The sequence below is a fragment of the Bactrocera oleae genome, unplaced genomic scaffold (assembly GCF_042242935.1).
Source record: "Bactrocera oleae isolate idBacOlea1 unplaced genomic scaffold, idBacOlea1 ctg00000009.1, whole genome shotgun sequence".
In the NCBI taxonomy this organism is placed as follows: domain Eukaryota; kingdom Metazoa; phylum Arthropoda; class Insecta; order Diptera; family Tephritidae; genus Bactrocera; species Bactrocera oleae.
The window spans coordinates 2,574,303-2,595,508 of NW_027212752.1; positions in this window are offsets into that span (position 1 = coordinate 2,574,303).

Here is a 21,206-nt window from a genome sequence, read left to right on the forward strand (position 1 = left end):
AAGTCTATGAAGTAATAAATTTTCATATAAGTATTAAATGTATAAAGTCTATGAAGTAATAAATTTTCATATAAGTATTAATTGTATAAAGTCTATGAAGTAATAAATTTTCATATAAGTATTAATTGTATAAAGTCTATGAAGTAATAAATTTTCATATAAGTATTAATTGTATAAAGTCTATGAAGTAATAAATTTTCATATAAGTATTAATTGTATAAAGTCTATGAAGTAATAAATTTTCATATAAGTACTAAATGTATAAAGTCTATGAAGTAATAAATTTTCATATAAGTATTAATTGTATAAAGTCTATGAAGTAATAAATTTTCATATAAGTATTAAATGTATAAAGTCTATGAAGTAATAAATTTTCATATAAGTATTAAATGTATAAAGTCTATGAAGTAATAAATTTTCATATAAGTATTAATTGTATAAAGTCTATGAAGTAATAAATTTTCATATAAGTAGTAAATTTATAAAGTCTATGAAGTAATAAATTTTCATATAAGTATTAATTGTATAAAGCCTATGAAGTAATAAATTTTCATATAAGTATTAATTGTATAAAGTCTATGAAGTAATAAATTTTCATATAAGTATTAAATGTATAAAGTCTATGAAGTAATAAATTTTCATATAAGTATTAAAGTATAAAGTCTATGAAGTAATAAATTTTCATATAAGTATTAAATGTATAAAGTCTATGAGGTAATAAATTTTCATATAAGTATTAAATGTATAAAGTCTATGAAGCAAAATATAAAGTCTATGAAGTAATAAATTTTTATATAAGTATAAAAAATATAAAGTCTATGAAGTAATAAATTTTCATATAAGTATTAAATGTATAAAGTCTATGAAGTAATAAATTTTCATATAAGTATTAATTGTATAAAGTCTATGAAGTAATAAATTTTCATATAAGTATTAATTGTATAAAGTCTATGAAGTAATAAATTTTCATATAAGTATTAATTGTATAAAGTCTATGAAGTAATAAATTTTCATATAAGTATTAATTGTATAAAGTCTATGAAGTAATAAATTTTCATATAAGTACTAAATGTATAAAGTCTATGAAGTAATAAATTTTCATATAAGTATTAATTGTATAAAGTCTATGAAGTAATAAATTTTCATATAAGTATTAAATGTATAAAGTCTATGAAGTAATAAATTTTCATATAAGTATTAAATGTATAAAGTCTATGAAGTAATAAATTTTCATATAAGTATTAATTGTATAAAGTCTATGAAGTAATAAATTTTCATATAAGTATTAATTGTATAAAGTCTATGAAGTAATAAATTTTCATATAAGTACTAAATGTATAAATTCTATGAAGTAATAAATTTTCATATAAGTATTAATTGTATAAAGTCTATGAAGTAATAAATTTTCATATAAGTATTAAATGTATAAGGTCTATGAAGTAATAAATTTTCATATAAGTATTAAATGTATAAAGTCTATGAAGTAATAAATTTTCATATAAGTATTAAAGTATAAAGTCTATGAAGTAATAAATTTTCATATAAGTAGTAAATGTATAAAGTCTATGAAGTAATAAATTTTCATATAAGTATTAATTGTATAAAGTCTATGAAGTAATAAATTTTCATATAAGTATTAAATGTATAAGGTCTATGAAGTAATAAATTTTCATATAAGTACTAATTGTATAAAGTCTATGAAGTAATAAATTTTCATATAAGTATTAATTGTATAAAGTCTATGAAGTAATAAATTTTCATATAAGTATTAATTGTATAAAGTCTATGAAGTAATAAATTTTCATATAAGTATTAAATGTATAAAGTCTATGAAGTAATAAATTTTCATATAAGTATTAAATGTATAAAGTCTATGAAGTAATAAATTTTCATATAAGTATTAATTTTATAAAGTCTATGAAGTAATAAATTTTCATATAAGTATTAATTGTATAAAGTGTATGAAGTAATAAATTTTCATATAAGTAGTAAATGTATAAAGTCTATGAAGTAATAAATTTTCATATAAGTATTAATTGTATAAAGCCTATGAAGTAATAAATTTTCATATAAGTATTAATTGTATAAAGTCTATGAAGTAATAAATTTTCATATAAGTATTAATTGTATAAAGCCTATGAAGTAATAAATTTTCATATAAGTATTAATTGTATAAAGTCTATGAAGTAATAAATTTTCATATAAGTATTAATTGTATAAAGCCTATAAAGTAATAAATTTTCATATAAGTATTAATTTTATAAAGCCTATGAAGTAATAAATTTTCATATAAGTATTAATTGTATAAAGTCTATGGAGTAATAAATTTTCATATAAGTATTAATTGTATAAAGTCTATGAAGTAATAAATTTTCATATAAGTATTAAATGTATAAGGTCTATGAAGTAATAAATTTTCATATAAGTATTAAATGTATAAAGTCTATGAAGTAATAAATTTTCATATAAGTATTAAAGTATAAAGTCTATGAAGTAATAAATTTTCATATAAGTATTAAATGTATAAAGTCTATGAAGTAATAAATTTTCATATAAGTATTAATTGTATAAAGTCTATGAAGTAATAAATTTTCATATAAGTAGTAAATGTATAAAGTCTATGAAGTAATAAATTTTCATATAAGTATTAATTGTATAAAGTCTATGAAGTAATAAATTTTCATATAAGTACTAAATGTATAAAGTCTATGAAGTAATAAATTTTCATATAAGTATTAATTGTATAAAGTCTATGAAGTAATAAATTTTCATATAAGTAGTAAATGTATAAAGTCTATGAAGTAATAAATTTTCATATAAGTATTAATTGTATAAAGTCTATGAAGTAATAAATTTTCATATAAGTACTAAATGTATAAAGTCTATGAAGTAATAAATTTTCATATAAGTATTAATTGTATAAAGTCTATGAATTAATAAATTTTCATATAAGTACTAAATGTATAAAGTCTATGAAGTAATAAATTTTCATATAAGTAATAATTGTATAAAGTCTATGAAGTAATAAATTTTCATATAAGTACTAAATGTATAAAGTCTATGAAGTCATAAATTTTCATATAAGTATTAATTGTATAAAGTCTATGAAGTAATAAATTTTCATATAAGTATTAAATGTATAAAGTCTATGAAGTAATAAATTTTCATATAAGTATTAAATGTATAAAGTCTATGAAGCAAAATATAAAGTCTATGAAGTAATAAATTTTTATATAAGTATAAAAAATATAAAGTCTATGAAGTAATAAATTTTCATATAAGTATTAAATGTATAAAGTCTATGAAGTAATAAATTTTCATATAAGTATTAATTGTATAAAGTCTATGAAGTAATAAATTTTCATATAAATATTAAATGTATAAGGTCTATGAAGTAATAAATTTTCATATAAGTATTAAATGTATAAAGTCTATGAAGTAATAAATTTTCATATAAGTATTAAAGTATAAAGTCTATGAAGTAATAAATTTTCATATAAGTATTAAATGTATAAAGTCTATGAAGTAATAAATTTTCATATAAGTATTAAATGTATAAAGTCTATGAAGTAATAAATTTTCATATAAGTATTAATTTTATAAAGTCTATGAAGTAATAAATTTTCATATAAGTATTAATTGTATAAAGTGTATGAAGTAATAAATTTTCATATAAGTAGTAAATGTATAAAGTCTATGAAGTAATAAATTTTCATATAAGTATTAATTGTATAAAGCCTATGAAGTAATAAATTTTCATATAAGTATTAATTGTATAAAGTCTATGAAGTAATAAATTTTCATATAAGTATTAATTGTATAAAGCCTATGAAGTAATAAATTTTCATATAAGTATTAATTGTATAAAGTCTATGAAGTAATAAATTTTCATATAAGTATTAATTGTATAAAGCCTATAAAGTAATAAATTTTCATATAAGTATTAATTTTATAAAGCCTATGAAGTAATAAATTTTCATATAAGTATTAATTGTATAAAGTCTATGAAGTAATAAATTTTCATATAAGTATTAATTGTATAAAGTCTATGAAGTAATAAATTTTCATATAAGTATTAAATGTATAAGGTCTATGAAGTAATAAATTTTCATATAAGTATTAAATGTATAAAGTCTATGAAGTAATAAATTTTCATATAAGTATTAAAGTATAAAGTCTATGAAGTAATAAATTTTCATATAAGTATTAAATGTATAAAGTCTATGAAGTAATAAATTTTCATATAAGTATTAATTGTATAAAGTCTATGAAGTAATAAATTTTCATATAAGTAGTAAATGTATAAAGTCTATGAAGTAATAAATTTTCATATAAGTATTAATTGTATAAAGTCTATGAAGTAATAAATTTTCATATAAGTACTAAATGTATAAAGTCTATGAAGTAATAAATTTTCATATAAGTATTAATTGTATAAAGTCTATGAAGTAATAAATTTTCATATAAGTACTAAATGTATAAAGTCTATGAAGTAATAAATTTTCATATAAGTATTAATTGTATAAAGTCTATGAAGTAATAAATTTTCATATAAGTACTAAATGTATAAAGTCTATGAAGTCATAAATTTTCATATAAGTATTAATTGTATAAAGTCTATGAAGTAATAAATTTTCATATAAGTATTAAATGTATAAAGTCTATGAAGTAATAAATTTTCATATAAGTATTAAATGTATAAAGTCTATGAAGCAAAATATAAAGTCTATGAAGTAATAAATTTTTATATAAGTATAAAAAATATAAAGTCTATGAAGTAATAAATTTTCATATAAGTATTAAATGTATAAAGTCTATGAAGTAATAAATTTTCATATAAGTATTAATTGTATAAAGTCTATGAAGTAATAAATTTTCATATAAATATTAAATGTATAAGGTCTATGAAGTAATAAATTTTCATATAAGTATTAAATGTATAAAGTCTATGAAGTAATAAATTTTCATATAAGTATTAAAGTATAAAGTCTATGAAGTAATAAATTTTCATATAAGTATTAAATGTATAAAGTCTATGAAGTAATAAATTTTCATATAAGTATTAATTGTATAAAGTCTATGAAGTAATAAATTTTCATATAAGTAGTAAATGTATAAAGTCTATGAAGTAATAAATTTTCATATAAGTATTAATTGTATAAAGTCTATGAAGTAATAAATTTTCATATAAGTAGTAAATGTATAAAGTGTATGAAGTAATAAATTTTCATATAAGTATTAATTGTATAAAGTCTATGAAGTAATAAATTTTCATATAAGTATTAAATGTATAAAGTCTATGAAGTAATAAATTTTCATATAAGTACTAAATGTATAAAGTCTATGAAGTAATAAATTTTCATATAAATATTAATTGTATAAAGTCTATGAAGTAATAAATTTTCATATAAGTACTAAATGTATAAAGTCTATGAAGTCATAGATTTTCATATAAGTATTAATTGTATAAAGTCTATGAAGTAATAAATTTTCATATAAGTATTAAATGTATAAAGTCTATGAAGTAATAAATTTTCATATAAGTATTAAATGTATAAAGTCTATGAAGCAAAATATAAAGTCTATGAAGTAATAAATTTTTATATAAGTATAAAAAATATAAAGTCTATGAAGTAATAAATTTTCATATAAGTATTAAATGTATAAAGTCTATGAAGTAATAAATTTTCATATAAGTATTAATTGTATAAAGTCTATGAAGAATAAATTTTCATATAAATATTAAATGTATAAGGTCTATGAAGTAATAAATTTTCATATAAGTATTAAATGTATAAAGTCTATGAAGTAATAAATTTTCATATAAGTATTAAAGTATAAAGTCTATGAAGTAATAAATTTTCATATAAGTATTAAATGTATAAAGTCTATGAAGTAATAAATTTTCATATAAGTATTAATTGTATAAAGTCTATGAAGTAATAAATTTTCATATAAGTAGTAAATGTATAAAGTCTATGAAGTAATAAATTTTCATATAAGTATTAATTGTATAAAGTCTATGAAGTAATAAATTTTCATATAAGTAGTAAATGTATAAAGTGTATGAAGTAATAAATTTTCATATAAGTATTAATTGTATAAAGTCTATGAAGTAATAAATTTTCATATAAGTATTAAATGTATAAAGTCTATGAAGTAATAAATTTTCATATAAGTATTAAATGTATAAAGTCTATGAAGTAATAAATTTTCATATAAGTATTAAATGTATAAAGTCTACGAAGCAAAATATAAAGTCTATGAAGTAATAAATTTTTATATAAGTATAAAAAATATAAAGTCTATGAAGTAATAAATTTTCATATAAGTATAAAAAATATAAAGTCTATGAAGTAATAAATTTTCATATAAGTATTAATTGTATAAAGTCTATGAAGTAATAAATTTTCATATAAGTATTAAAGTATAAAGTCTATGAAGTAATAAATTTTCATATAAGTATTAAATGTATAAAGTCTATGAAGTAATAAATTTTCATATAAGTATTAATTGTATAAAGTCTATGAAGTAATAAATTTTCATATAAGTAGTAAATGTATAAAGTCTATGAAGTAATAAATTTTCATATAAGTATTAATTGTATAAAGTCTATGAAGTAATAAATTTTCATATAAGTACTAAATGTATAAAGTCTATGAAGTAATAAATTTTCATATAAGTATTAATTGTATAAAGTCTATGAAGTAATAAATTTTCATATAAGTAGTAAATGTATAAAGTCTATGAAGTAATAAATTTTCATATAAGTATTAATTGTATAAAGTCTATGAAGTAATAAATTTTCATATAAGTATTAAATGTATAAAGTCTATGAAGTAATAAATTTTCATATAAGTATTAAATGTATAAAGTCTATGAAGCAAAATATAAAGTCTATGAAGTAATAAATTTTTATATAAGTATAAAAAATATAAAGTCTATGAAGTAATAAATTTTCATATAAGTATTAAATGTATAAAGTCTATGAAGTAATAAATTTTCATATAAGTATTAATTGTATAAAGTCTATGAAGTAATAAATTTTCATATAAGTATTAAATGTATAAAGTCTATGAAGCAAAATATAAAGTCTATGAAGTAATAAATTTTTATATAAGTATAAAAAATATAAAGTCTATGAAGTAATAAATTTTCATATAAGTATAAAAAATATAAAGTCTATGAAGTAATAAATTTTCATATAAGTATTAATTGTATAAAGTCTATGAAGTAATAAATTTTCATATAAGTATTAAAGTATAAAGTCTATGAAGTAATAAATTTTCATATAAGTATTAAATGTATAAAGTCTATGAAGTAATAAATTTTCATATAAGTATTAATTGTATAAAGTCTATGAAGTAATAAATTTTCATATAAGTACTAAATGTATAAAGTCTATGAAGTAATAAATTTTCATATAAGTATTAATTGTATAAAGTCTATGAAGTAATAAATTTTCATATAAGTACTAAATGTATAAAGTCTATGAAGTAATAAATTTTCATATAAGTATTAATTGTATAAAGTCTATGAAGTAATAAATTTTCATATAAGTAGTAAATGTATAAAGTCTATGAAGTAATAAATTTTCATATAAGTATTAATTGTATAAAGTCTATGAAGTAATAAATTTTCATATAAGTACTAAATGTATAAAGTCTATGAAGTAATAAATTTTCATATAAGTATTAATTGTATAAAGTCTATGAAGTAATAAATTTTCATATAAGTACTAAATGTATAAAGTCTATGAAGTAATAAATTTTCATATAAGTATTAATTGTATAAAGTCTATGAAGTAATAAATTTTCATATAAGTACTAAATGTATAAAGTCTATGAAGTCATAAATTTTCATATAAGTATTAATTGTATAAAGTCTATGAAGTAATAAATTTTCATATAAGTATTAAATGTATAAAGTCTATGAAGTAATAAATTTTCATATAAGTATTAAATGTATAAAGTCTATGAAGCAAAATATAAAGTCTATGAAGTAATAAATTTTTATATAAGTATAAAAAATATAAAGTCTATGAAGTAATAAATTTTCATATAAGTATTAATTGTATAAAGTCTATGAAGTAATAAATTTTCATATAAGTATAAAAAATATAAAGTCTATGAAGTAATAAATTTTCATATAAGTATTAATTGTATAAAGTCTATGAAGTAATAAATTTTCATATAAGTATTAAAGTATAAAGTCTATGAAGTAATAAATTTTCATATAAGTATTAAATGTATAAAGTCTATGAAGTAATAAATTTTCATATAAGTATTAATTGTATAAAGTCTATGAAGTAATAAATTTTCATATAAGTAGTAAATGTATAAAGTCTATGAAGTAATAAATTTTCATATAAGTATTAATTGTATAAAGTCTATGAAGTAATAAATTTTCATATAAGTAGTAAATGTATAAAGTCTATGAAGTAATAAATTTTCATATAAGTATTAATTGTATAAAGTCTATGAAGTAATAAATTTTCATATAAGTAGTAAATGTATAAAGTCTATGAAGTAATAAATTTTCATATAAGTATTAATTGTATAAAGTCTATGAAGCAAAATATAAAGTCTATGAAGTAATAAATTTTTATATAAGTATTAATTGTATAAAGTCTATGAAGTAATAAATTTTCATATAAGTAGTAAATGTATAAAGTCTATGAAGTAATAAATTTTCATATAAGTATTAATTGTATAAAGTCTACGAAGTAATAAATTTTCATATAAGTAGTAAATGTATAAAGTCTATGAAGTAATAAATTTTCATATAAGTATTAATTGTATAAAGTCTATGAAGTAATAAATTTTCATATAAGTAGTAAATGTATAAAGTCTATGAAGTAATAAATTTTCATATAAGTATTAATTGTATAAAGTCTATGAAGTAATAAATTTTCATATAAGTATTAATTGTATAAAGTCTATGAAGTAATAAATTTTCATATAAGTATTAAATGTATAAAGTCTATGAAGTAATAAATTTTCATATAAGTATTAATTGTATAAAGTCTATGAAGTAATAAATTTTCATATAAGTAGTAAATGTATAAAGTCTATGAAGTAATAAATTTTCATATAAGTATTAAATGTATAAAGTCTATGAAGCAAAATATAAAGTCTATGAAGTAATAAATTTTTATATAAGTATAAAAAATATAAAGTCTATGAAGTAATAAATTTTCATATAAGTATAAAAAATATAAAGTCTATGAAGTAATAAATTTTCATATAAGTATTAATTGTATAAAGTCTATGAAGTAATAAATTTTCATATAAGTATTAAAGTATAAAGTCTATGAAGTAATAAATTTTCATATAAGTATTAAATGTATAAAGTCTATGAAGTAATAAATTTTCATATAAGTATTAATTGTATAAAGTCTATGAAGTAATAAATTTTCATATAAGTAGTAAATGTATAAAGTCTATGAAGTAATAAATTTTCATATAAGTATTAATTGTATAAAGTCTATGAAGTAATAAATTTTCATATAAGTAGTAAATGTATAAAGTCTATGAAGTAATAAATTTTCATATAAGTATTAATTGTATAAAGTCTATGAAGTAATAAATTTTCATATAAGTATTAAATGTATAAAGTCTATGAAGTAATAAATTTTCATATAAGTATTAAATGTATAAAGTCTATGAAGCAAAATATAAAGTCTATGAAGTAATAAATTTTTATATAAGTATAAAAAATATAAAGTCTATGAAGTAATAAATTTTCATATAAGTATTAAATGTATAAAGTCTATGAAGTAATAAATTTTCATATAAGTATTAATTGTATAAAGTCTATGAAGTAATAAATTTTCATATAAGTATTAAATGTATAAAGTCTATGAAGCAAAATATAAAGTCTATGAAGTAATAAATTTTTATATAAGTATAAAAAATATAAAGTCTATGAAGTAATAAATTTTCATATAAGTATAAAAAATATAAAGTCTATGAAGTAATAAATTTTCATATAAGTATTAATTGTATAAAGTCTATGAAGTAATAAATTTTCATATAAGTACTAAAGTATAAAGTCTATGAAGTAATAAATTTTCATATAAGTATTAAATGTATAAAGTCTATGAAGTAATAAATTTTCATATAAGTATTAATTGTATAAAGTCTATGAAGTAATAAATTTTCATATAAGTAGTAAATGTATAAAGTCTATGAAGTAATAAATTTTCATATAAGTATTAATTGTATAAAGTCTATGAAGTAATAAATTTTCATATAAGTACTAAATGTATAAAGTCTATGAAGTAATAAATTTTCATATAAGTATTAATTGTATAAAGTCTATGAAGTAATAAATTTTCATATAAGTAGTAAATGTATAAAGTCTATGAAGTAATAAATTTTCATATAAGTATTAATTGTATAAAGTCTATGAAGTAATAAATTTTCATATAAGTACTAAATGTATAAAGTCTATGAAGTAATAAATTTTCATATAAGTATTAATTGTATAAAGTCTATGAAGTAATAAATTTTCATATAAGTACTAAATGTATAAAGTCTATGAAGTAATAAATTTTCATATAAGTATTAATTGTATAAAGTCTATGAAGTAATAAATTTTCATATAAGTACTAAATGTATAAAGTCTATGAAGTCATAAATTTTCATATAAGTATTAATTGTATAAAGTCTATGAAGTAATAAATTTTCATATAAGTATTAAATGTATAAAGTCTATGAAGTAATAAATTTTCATATAAGTATTAAATGTATAAAGTCTATGAAGCAAAATATAAAGTCTATGAAGTAATAAATTTTTATATAAGTATAAAAAATATAAAGTCTATGAAGTAATAAATTTTCATATAAGTATTAAATGTATAAAGTCTATGAAGTAATAAATTTTCATATAAGTATTAATTGTATAAAGTCTATGAAGTAATAAATTTTCATATAAATATTAAATGTATAAGGTCTATGAAGTAATAAATTTTCATATAAGTATTAAATGTATAAAGTCTATGAAGTAATAAATTTTCATATAAGTATTAAAGTATAAAGTCTATGAAGTAATAAATTTTCATATAAGTATTAAATGTATAAAGTCTATGAAGTAATAAATTTTCATATAAGTATTAAATGTATAAAGTCTATGAAGTAATAAATTTTCATATAAGTATTAATTTTATAAAGTCTATGAAGTAATAAATTTTCATATAAGTATTAATTGTATAAAGTGTATGAAGTAATAAATTTTCATATAAGTAGTAAATGTATAAAGTCTATGAAGTAATAAATTTTCATATAAGTATTAATTGTATAAAGCCTATGAAGTAATAAATTTTCATATAAGTATTAATTGTATAAAGTCTATGAAGTAATAAATTTTCATATAAGTATTAATTGTATAAAGCCTATGAAGTAATAAATTTTCATATAAGTATTAATTGTATAAAGTCTATGAAGTAATAAATTTTCATATAAGTATTAATTGTATAAAGCCTATAAAGTAATAAATTTTCATATAAGTATTAATTTTATAAAGCCTATGAAGTAATAAATTTTCATATAAGTATTAATTGTATAAAGTCTATGAAGTAATAAATTTTCATATAAGTATTAATTGTATAAAGTCTATGAAGTAATAAATTTTCATATAAGTATTAAATGTATAAAGTCTATGAAGTAATAAATTTTCATATAAGTATTAAATGTATAAGGTCTATGAAGTAATAAATTTTCATATAAGTATTAAATGTATAAAGTCTATGAAGTAATAAATTTTCATATAAGTATTAAAGTATAAAGTCTATGAAGTAATAAATTTTCATATAAGTATTAAATGTATAAAGTCTATGAAGTAATAAATTTTCATATAAGTATTAATTGTATAAAGTCTATGAAGTAATAAATTTTCATATAAGTAGTAAATGTATAAAGTCTATGAAGTAATAAATTTTCATATAAGTATTAATTGTATAAAGTCTATGAAGTAATAAATTTTCATATAAGTAGTAAATGTATAAAGTCTATGAAGTAATAAATTTTCATATAAGTAGTAAATGTATAAAGTCTATGAAGTAATAAATTTTCATATAAGTATTAATTGTATAAAGTCTATGAAGTAATAAATTTTCATATAAGTAGTAAATGTATAAAGTCTATGAAGTAATAAATTTTCATATAAGTATTAAATGTATAAAGTCTATGAAGTAATAAATTTTCATATAAGTATTAAATGTATAAAGTCTATGAAGCAAAATATAAAGTCTATGAAGTAATAAATTTTTATATAAGTATAAAAAATATAAAGTCTATGAAGTAATAAATTTTCATATAAGTATTAAATGTATAAAGTCTATGAAGTAATAAATTTTCATATAAGTATTAATTGTATAAAGTCTATGAAGTAATAAATTTTCATATAAGTATTAAATGTATAAAGTCTATGAAGCAAAATATAAAGTCTATGAAGTAATAAATTTTTATATAAGTATAAAAAATATAAAGTCTATGAAGTAATAAATTTTCATATAAGTATAAAAAATATAAAGTCTATGAAGTAATAAATTTTCATATAAGTATTAATTGTATAAAGTCTATGAAGTAATAAATTTTCATATAAGTACTAAAGTATAAAGTCTATGAAGTAATAAATTTTCATATAAGTATTAAATGTATAAAGTCTATGAAGTAATAAATTTTCATATAAGTATTAATTGTATAAAGTCTATGAAGTAATAAATTTTCATATAAGTAGTAAATGTATAAAGTCTATGAAGTAATAAATTTTCATATAAGTATTAATTGTATAAAGTCTATGAAGTAATAAATTTTCATATAAGTACTAAATGTATAAAGTCTATGAAGTAATAAATTTTCATATAAGTATTAATTGTATAAAGTCTATGAAGTAATAAATTTTCATATAAGTAGTAAATGTATAAAGTCTATGAAGTAATAAATTTTCATATAAGTATTAATTGTATAAAGTCTATGAAGTAATAAATTTTCATATAAGTACTAAATGTATAAAGTCTATGAAGTAATAAATTTTCATATAAGTATTAATTGTATAAAGTCTATGAAGTAATAAATTTTCATATAAGTACTAAATGTATAAAGTCTATGAAGTAATAAATTTTCATATAAGTATTAATTGTATAAAGTCTATGAAGTAATAAATTTTCATATAAGTACTAAATGTATAAAGTCTATGAAGTCATAAATTTTCATATAAGTATTAATTGTATAAAGTCTATGAAGTAATAAATTTTCATATAAGTATTAAATGTATAAAGTCTATGAAGTAATAAATTTTCATATAAGTATTAAATGTATAAAGTCTATGAAGCAAAATATAAAGTCTATGAAGTAATAAATTTTTATATAAGTATAAAAAATATAAAGTCTATGAAGTAATAAATTTTCATATAAGTATTAAATGTATAAAGTCTATGAAGTAATAAATTTTCATATAAGTATTAATTGTATAAAGTCTATGAAGTAATAAATTTTCATATAAATATTAAATGTATAAGGTCTATGAAGTAATAAATTTTCATATAAGTATTAAATGTATAAAGTCTATGAAGTAATAAATTTTCATATAAGTATTAAAGTATAAAGTCTATGAAGTAATAAATTTTCATATAAGTATTAAATGTATAAAGTCTATGAAGTAATAAATTTTCATATAAGTATTAAATGTATAAAGTCTATGAAGTAATAAATTTTCATATAAGTATTAATTTTATAAAGTCTATGAAGTAATAAATTTTCATATAAGTATTAATTGTATAAAGTGTATGAAGTAATAAATTTTCATATAAGTAGTAAATGTATAAAGTCTATGAAGTAATAAATTTTCATATAAGTATTAATTGTATAAAGCCTATGAAGTAATAAATTTTCATATAAGTATTAATTGTATAAAGTCTATGAAGTAATAAATTTTCATATAAGTATTAATTGTATAAAGCCTATGAAGTAATAAATTTTCATATAAGTATTAATTGTATAAAGTCTATGAAGTAATAAATTTTCATATAAGTATTAATTGTATAAAGCCTATAAAGTAATAAATTTTCATATAAGTATTAATTTTATAAAGCCTATGAAGTAATAAATTTTCATATAAGTATTAATTGTATAAAGTCTATGAAGTAATAAATTTTCATATAAGTATTAATTGTATAAAGTCTATGAAGTAATAAATTTTCATATAAGTATTAAATGTATAAGGTCTATGAAGTAATAAATTTTCATATAAGTATTAAATGTATAAAGTCTATGAAGTAATAAATTTTCATATAAGTATTAAAGTATAAAGTCTATGAAGTAATAAATTTTCATATAAGTATTAAATGTATAAAGTCTATGAAGTAATAAATTTTCATATAAGTATTAATTGTATAAAGTCTATGAAGTAATAAATTTTCATATAAGTAGTAAATGTATAAAGTCTATGAAGTAATAAATTTTCATATAAGTATTAATTGTATAAAGTCTATGAAGTAATAAATTTTCATATAAGTACTAAATGTATAAAGTCTATGAGGTAATAAATTTTCATATAAGTATTAATTGTATAAAGTCTATGAAGTAATAAATTTTCATATAAGTACTAAATGTATAAAGTCTATGAAGTAATAAATTTTCATATAAGTATTAATTGTATAAAGTCTATGAAGTAATAAATTTTCATATAAGTACTAAATGTATAAAGTCTATGAAGTCATAAATTTTCATATAAGTATTAATTGTATAAAGTCTATGAAGTAATAAATTTTCATATAAGTATTAAATGTATAAAGTCTATGAAGTAATAAATTTTCATATAAGTATTAAATGTATAAAGTCTATGAAGCAAAATATAAAGTCTATGAAGTAATAAATTTTTATATAAGTATAAAAAATATAAAGTCTATGAAGTAATAAATTTTCATATAAGTATTAAATGTATAAAGTCTATGAAGTAATAAATTTTCATATAAGTATTAATTGTATAAAGTCTATGAAGTAATAAATTTTCATATAAATATTAAATGTATAAGGTCTATGAAGTAATAAATTTTCATATAAGTATTAAATGTATAAAGTCTATGAAGTAATAAATTTTCATATAAGTATTAAAGTATAAAGTCTATGAAGTAATAAATTTTCATATAAGTATTAAATGTATAAAGTCTATGAAGTAATAAATTTTCATATAAGTATTAATTGTATAAAGTCTATGAAGTAATAAATTTTCATATAAGTAGTAAATGTATAAAGTCTATGAAGTAATAAATTTTCATATAAGTATTAATTGTATAAAGTCTATGAAGTAATAAATTTTCATATAAGTAGTAAATGTATAAAGTGTATGAAGTAATAAATTTTCATATAAGTATTAATTGTATAAAGTCTATGAAGTAATAAATTTTCATATAAGTATTAAATGTATAAAGTCTATGAAGTAATAAATTTTCATATAAGTACTAAATGTATAAAGTCTATGAAGTAATAAATTTTCATATAAATATTAATTGTATAAAGTCTATGAAGTAATAAATTTTCATATAAGTACTAAATGTATAAAGTCTATGAAGTCATAAATTTTCATATAAGTATTAATTGTATAAAGTCTATGAAGTAATAAATTTTCATATAAGTATTAAATGTATAAAGTCTATGAAGTAATAAATTTTCATATAAGTATTAAATGTATAAAGTCTATGAAGCAAAATATAAAGTCTATGAAGTAATAAATTTTTATATAAGTATAAAAAATATAAAGTCTATGAAGTAATAAATTTTCATATAAGTATTAAATGTATAAAGTCTATGAAGTAATAAATTTTCATATAAGTATTAATTGTATAAAGTCTATGAAGTAATAAATTTTCATATAAATATTAAATGTATAAGGTCTATGAAGTAATAAATTTTCATATAAGTATTAATTGTATAAAGTCTATGAAGTAATAAATTTTCATATAAGTATTAAAGTATAAAGTCTATGAAGTAATAAATTTTCATATAAGTATTAAATGTATAAAGTCTATGAAGTAATAAATTTTCATATAAGTATTAATTGTATAAAGTCTATGAAGTAATAAATTTTCATATAAGTAGTAAATGTATAAAGTCTATGAAGTAATAAATTTTCATATAAGTATTAATTGTATAAAGTCTATGAAGTAATAAATTTTCATATAAGTAGTAAATGTATAAAGTGTATGAAGTAATAAATTTTCATATAAGTATTAATTGTATAAAGTCTATGAAGTAATAAATTTTCATATAAGTATTAAATGTATAAAGTCTATGAAGTAATAAATTTTCATATAAGTATTAAATGTATAAAGTCTATGAAGTAATAAATTTTCATATAAGTATTAAATGTATAAAGTCTACGAAGCAAAATATAAAGTCTATGAAGTAATAAATTTTTATATAAGTATAAAAAATATAAAGTCTATGAAGTAATAAATTTTCATATAAGTATTAAATGTATAAAGTCTATGAAGTAATAAATTTTCATATAAGTATTAATTGTATAAAGTCTATGAAGTAATAAATTTTCATATAAGTATTAAATGTATAAAGTCTATGAAGCAAAATATAAAGTCTATGAAGTAATAAATTTTTATATAAGTATAAAAAATATAAAGTCTATGAAGTAATAAATTTTCATATAAGTATTAAATGTATAAAGTCTATGAAGTAATAAATTTTCATATAAGTATTAATTGTATAAAGTCTATGAAGTAATAAATTTTCATATAAGTATTAAATTTATAAAGTCTATGAAGCAAAATATAAAGTCTATGAAGTAATAAATTTTTATATAAGTATAAAAAATATAAAGTCTATGAAGTAATAAATTTTCATATAAGTATAAAAAATATAAAGTCTATGAAGTAATAAATTTTCATATAAGTATTAATTGTATAAAGTTTATGAAGTAATAAATTTTCATATAAGTATTAAAGTATAAAGTCTATGAAGTAATAAATTTTCATATAAGTATTAAATATATAAAGTCTATGAAGTAATAAATTTTCATATAAGTATTAATTGTATAAAGTCTATGAAGTAATAAATTTTCATATAAGTAGTAAATGTATAAAGTCTATGAAGTAATAAATTTTCATATAAGTATTAATTGTATAAAGTCTATGAAGTAATAAATTTTCATATAAGTACTAAATGTATAAAGTCTATGAAGTAATAAATTTTCATATAAGTATTAATTGTATAAAGTCTATGAAGTAATAAATTTTCATATAAGTAGTAAATGTATAAAGTCTATGAAGTAATAAATTTTCATATAAGTATTAATTGTATAAAGTCTATGAAGTAATAAATTTTCATATAAGTACTAAATGTATAAAGTCTATGAAGTAATAAATTTTCATATAAGTATTAATTGTATAAAGTCTATGAAGTAATAAATTTTCATATAAGTACTAAATGTATAAAGTCTATGAAGTAATAAATTTTCATATAAGTATTAATTGTATAAAGTCTATGAAGTAATAAATTTTCATATAAGTACTAAATGTATAAAGTCTATGAAGTAATAAATTTTCATATAAGTATTAATTGTATAAAGTCTATGAAGTAATAAATTTTCATATAAGTATTAAATGTATAAAGTCTATGAAGTAATAAATTTTCATATAAGTATTAAATGTATAAAGTCTATGAAGCAAAATATAAAGTCTATGAAGTAATAAATTTTTATATAAGTATAAAAAATATAAAGTCTATGAAGTAATAAATTTTCATATAAGTATTAAATGTATAAAGTCTATGAAGTAATAAATTTTCATATAAGTATTAATTGTATAAAGTCTATGAAGTAATAAATTTTCATATAAATATTAAATGTATAAGGTCTATGAAGTAATAAATTTTCATATAAGTATTAAATGTATAAAGTCTATGAAGTAATAAATTTTCATATAAGTATTAAAGTATAAAGTCTATGAAGTAATAAATTTTCATATAAGTATTAAATGTATAAAGTCTATGAAGTAATAAATTTTCATATAAGTATTAAATGTATAAAGTCTATGAAGTAATAAATTTTCATATAAGTATTAATTTTATAAAGTCTATGAAGTAATAAATTTTCATATAAGTATTAATTGTATAAAGTGTATGAAGTAATAAATTTTCATATAAGTAGTAAATGTATAAAGTCTATGAAGTAATAAATTTTCATATAAGTATTAATTGTATAAAGCCTATGAAGTAATAAATTTTCATATAAGTATTAATTGTATAAAGTCTATGAAGTAATAAATTTTCATATAAGTATTAATTGTATAAAGCCTATGAAGTAATAAATTTTCATATAAGTATTAATTGTATAAAGTCTATGAAGTAATAAATTTTCATATAAGTATTAATTGTATAAAGCCTATAAAGTAATAAATTTTCATATAAGTATTAATTTTATAAAGCCTATGAAGTAATAAATTTTCATATAAGTATTAATTGTATAAAGTCTATGAAGTAATAAATTTTCATATAAGTATTAATTGTATAAAGTCTATGAAGTAATAAATTTTCATATAAGTATTAAATGTATAAGGTCTATGAAGTAATAAATTTTCATATAAGTATTAAATGTATAAAGTCTATGAAGTAATAAATTTTCATATAAGTATTAAAGTATAAAGTCTATGAAGTAATAAATTTTCATATAAGTATTAAATGTATAAAGTCTATGAAGTAATAAATTTTCATATAAGTATTAATTGTATAAAGTCTATGAAGTAATAAATTTTCATATAAGTAGTAAATGTATAAAGTCTATGAAGTAATAAATTTTCATATAAGTATTAATTGTATAAAGTCTATGAAGTAATAAATTTTCATATAAGTACTAAATGTATAAAGTCTATGAAGTAATAAATTTTCATATAAGTATTAATTGTATAAAGTCTATGAAGTAATAAATTTTCATATAAGTACTAAATGTATAAAGTCTATGAAGTAATAAATTTTCATATAAGTATTAATTGTATAAAGTCTATGAAGTAATAAATTTTCATATAAGTACTAAATGTATAAAGTCTATGAAGTCATAAATTTTCATATAAGTATTAATTGTATAAAGTCTATGAAGTAATAAATTTTCATATAAGTATTAAATGTATAAAGTCTATGAAGTAATAAATTTTCATATAAGTATTAAATGTATAAAGTCTATGAAGCAAAATATAAAGTCTATGAAGTAATAAATTTTTATATAAGTATAAAAAATATAAAGTCTATGAAGTAATAAATTTTCATATAAGTATTAAATGTATAAAGTCTATGAAGTAATAAATTTTCATATAAGTATTAATTGTATAAAGTCTATGAAGTAATAAATTTTCATATAAATATTAAATGTATAAGGTCTATGAAGTAATAAATTTTCATATAAGTATTAAATGTATAAAGTCTATGAAGTAATAAATTTTCATATAAGTATTAAAGTATAAAGTCTATGAAGTAATAAATTTTCATATAAGTATTAAATGTATAAAGTCTATGAAGTAATAAATTTTCATATAAGTATTAATTGTATAAAGTCTATGAAGTAATAAATTTTCATATAAGTAGTAAATGTATAAAGTCTATGAAGTAATAAATTTTCATATAAGTATTAATTGTATAAAGTCTATGAAGTAATAAATTTTCATATAAGTAGTAAATGTATAAAGTGTATGAAGTAATAAATTTTCATATAAGTATTAATTGTATAAAGTCTATGAAGTAATAAATTTTCATATAAGTATTAAATGTATAAAGTCTATGAAGTAATAAATTTTCATATAAGTACTAAATGTATAAAGTCTATGAAGTAATAAATTTTCATATAAATATTAATTGTATAAAGTCTATGAAGTAATAAATTTTCATATAAGTACTAAATGTATAAAGTCTATGAAGTCATAAATTTTCATATAAGTATTAATTGTATAAAGTCTATGAAGTAATAAATTTTCATATAAGTATTAAATGTATAAAGTCTATGAAGTAATAAATTTTCATATAAGTATTAAATGTATAAAGTCTATGAAGCAAAATATAAAGTCTATGAAGTAATAAATTTTTATATAAGTATAAAAAATATAAAGTCTATGAAGTAATAAATTTTCATATAAGTATTAAATGTATAAAGTCTATGAAGTAATAAATTTTCATATAAGTATTAATTGTATAAAGTCTATGAAGTAATAAATTTTCATATAAATATTAAATGTATAAGGTCTATGAAGTAATAAATTTTCATATAAGTATTAAATGTATAAAGTCTATGAAGTAATAAATTTTCATATAAGTATTAAAGTATAAAGTCTATGAAGTAATAAATTTTCATATAAGTATTAAATGTATAAAGTCTATGAAGTAATAAATTTTCATATAAGTATTAATTGTATAAAGTCTATGAAGTAATAAATTTTCATATAAGTAGTAAATGTATAAAGTCTATGAAGTAATAAATTTTCATATAAGTATTAATTGTATAAAGTCTATGAAGTAATAAATTTTCATATAAGTAGTAAATGTATAAAGTGTATGAAGTAATAAATTTTCATATAAGTATTAATTGTAGAAAGTCTATGAAGTAATAAATTTTCATATAAGTATTAAATGTATAAAGTCTATGAATTAATAAATTTTCATATAAGTATTAAATGTATAAAGTCTATGAAGTAATAAATTTTCATATAAGTATTAAATGTATAAAGTCTACGAAGCAAAATATAAAGTCTATGAAGTAATAAATTTTTATATAAGTATAAAAAATATAAAGTCTATGAAGTAATAAATTTTCATATAAGTATTAAATGTATAAAGTCTATGAAGTAATAAATTTTCATATAAGTATTAATTGTATAAAGTCTATGAAGTAATAAATTTTCATATAAGTATTAAATGTATAAAGTCTATGAAGCAAAATATAAAGTCTATGAAGTAATAAATTTTTATATAAGTATAAAAAATATAAAGTCTATGAAGTAATAAATTTTCATATAAGTATAAAAAATATAAAGTCTATGAAGTAATAAATTTTCATATAAGTATTAATTGTATAAAGTCTATGAAGTAATAAATTTTCATATAAGTATTAATTGTATAAAGTCTATGAAGTAATAAATTTTCATATAAATATTAAATGTATAAGGTCTATGAAGTAATAAATTTTCATATAAGTATTAAATGTATAAAGTC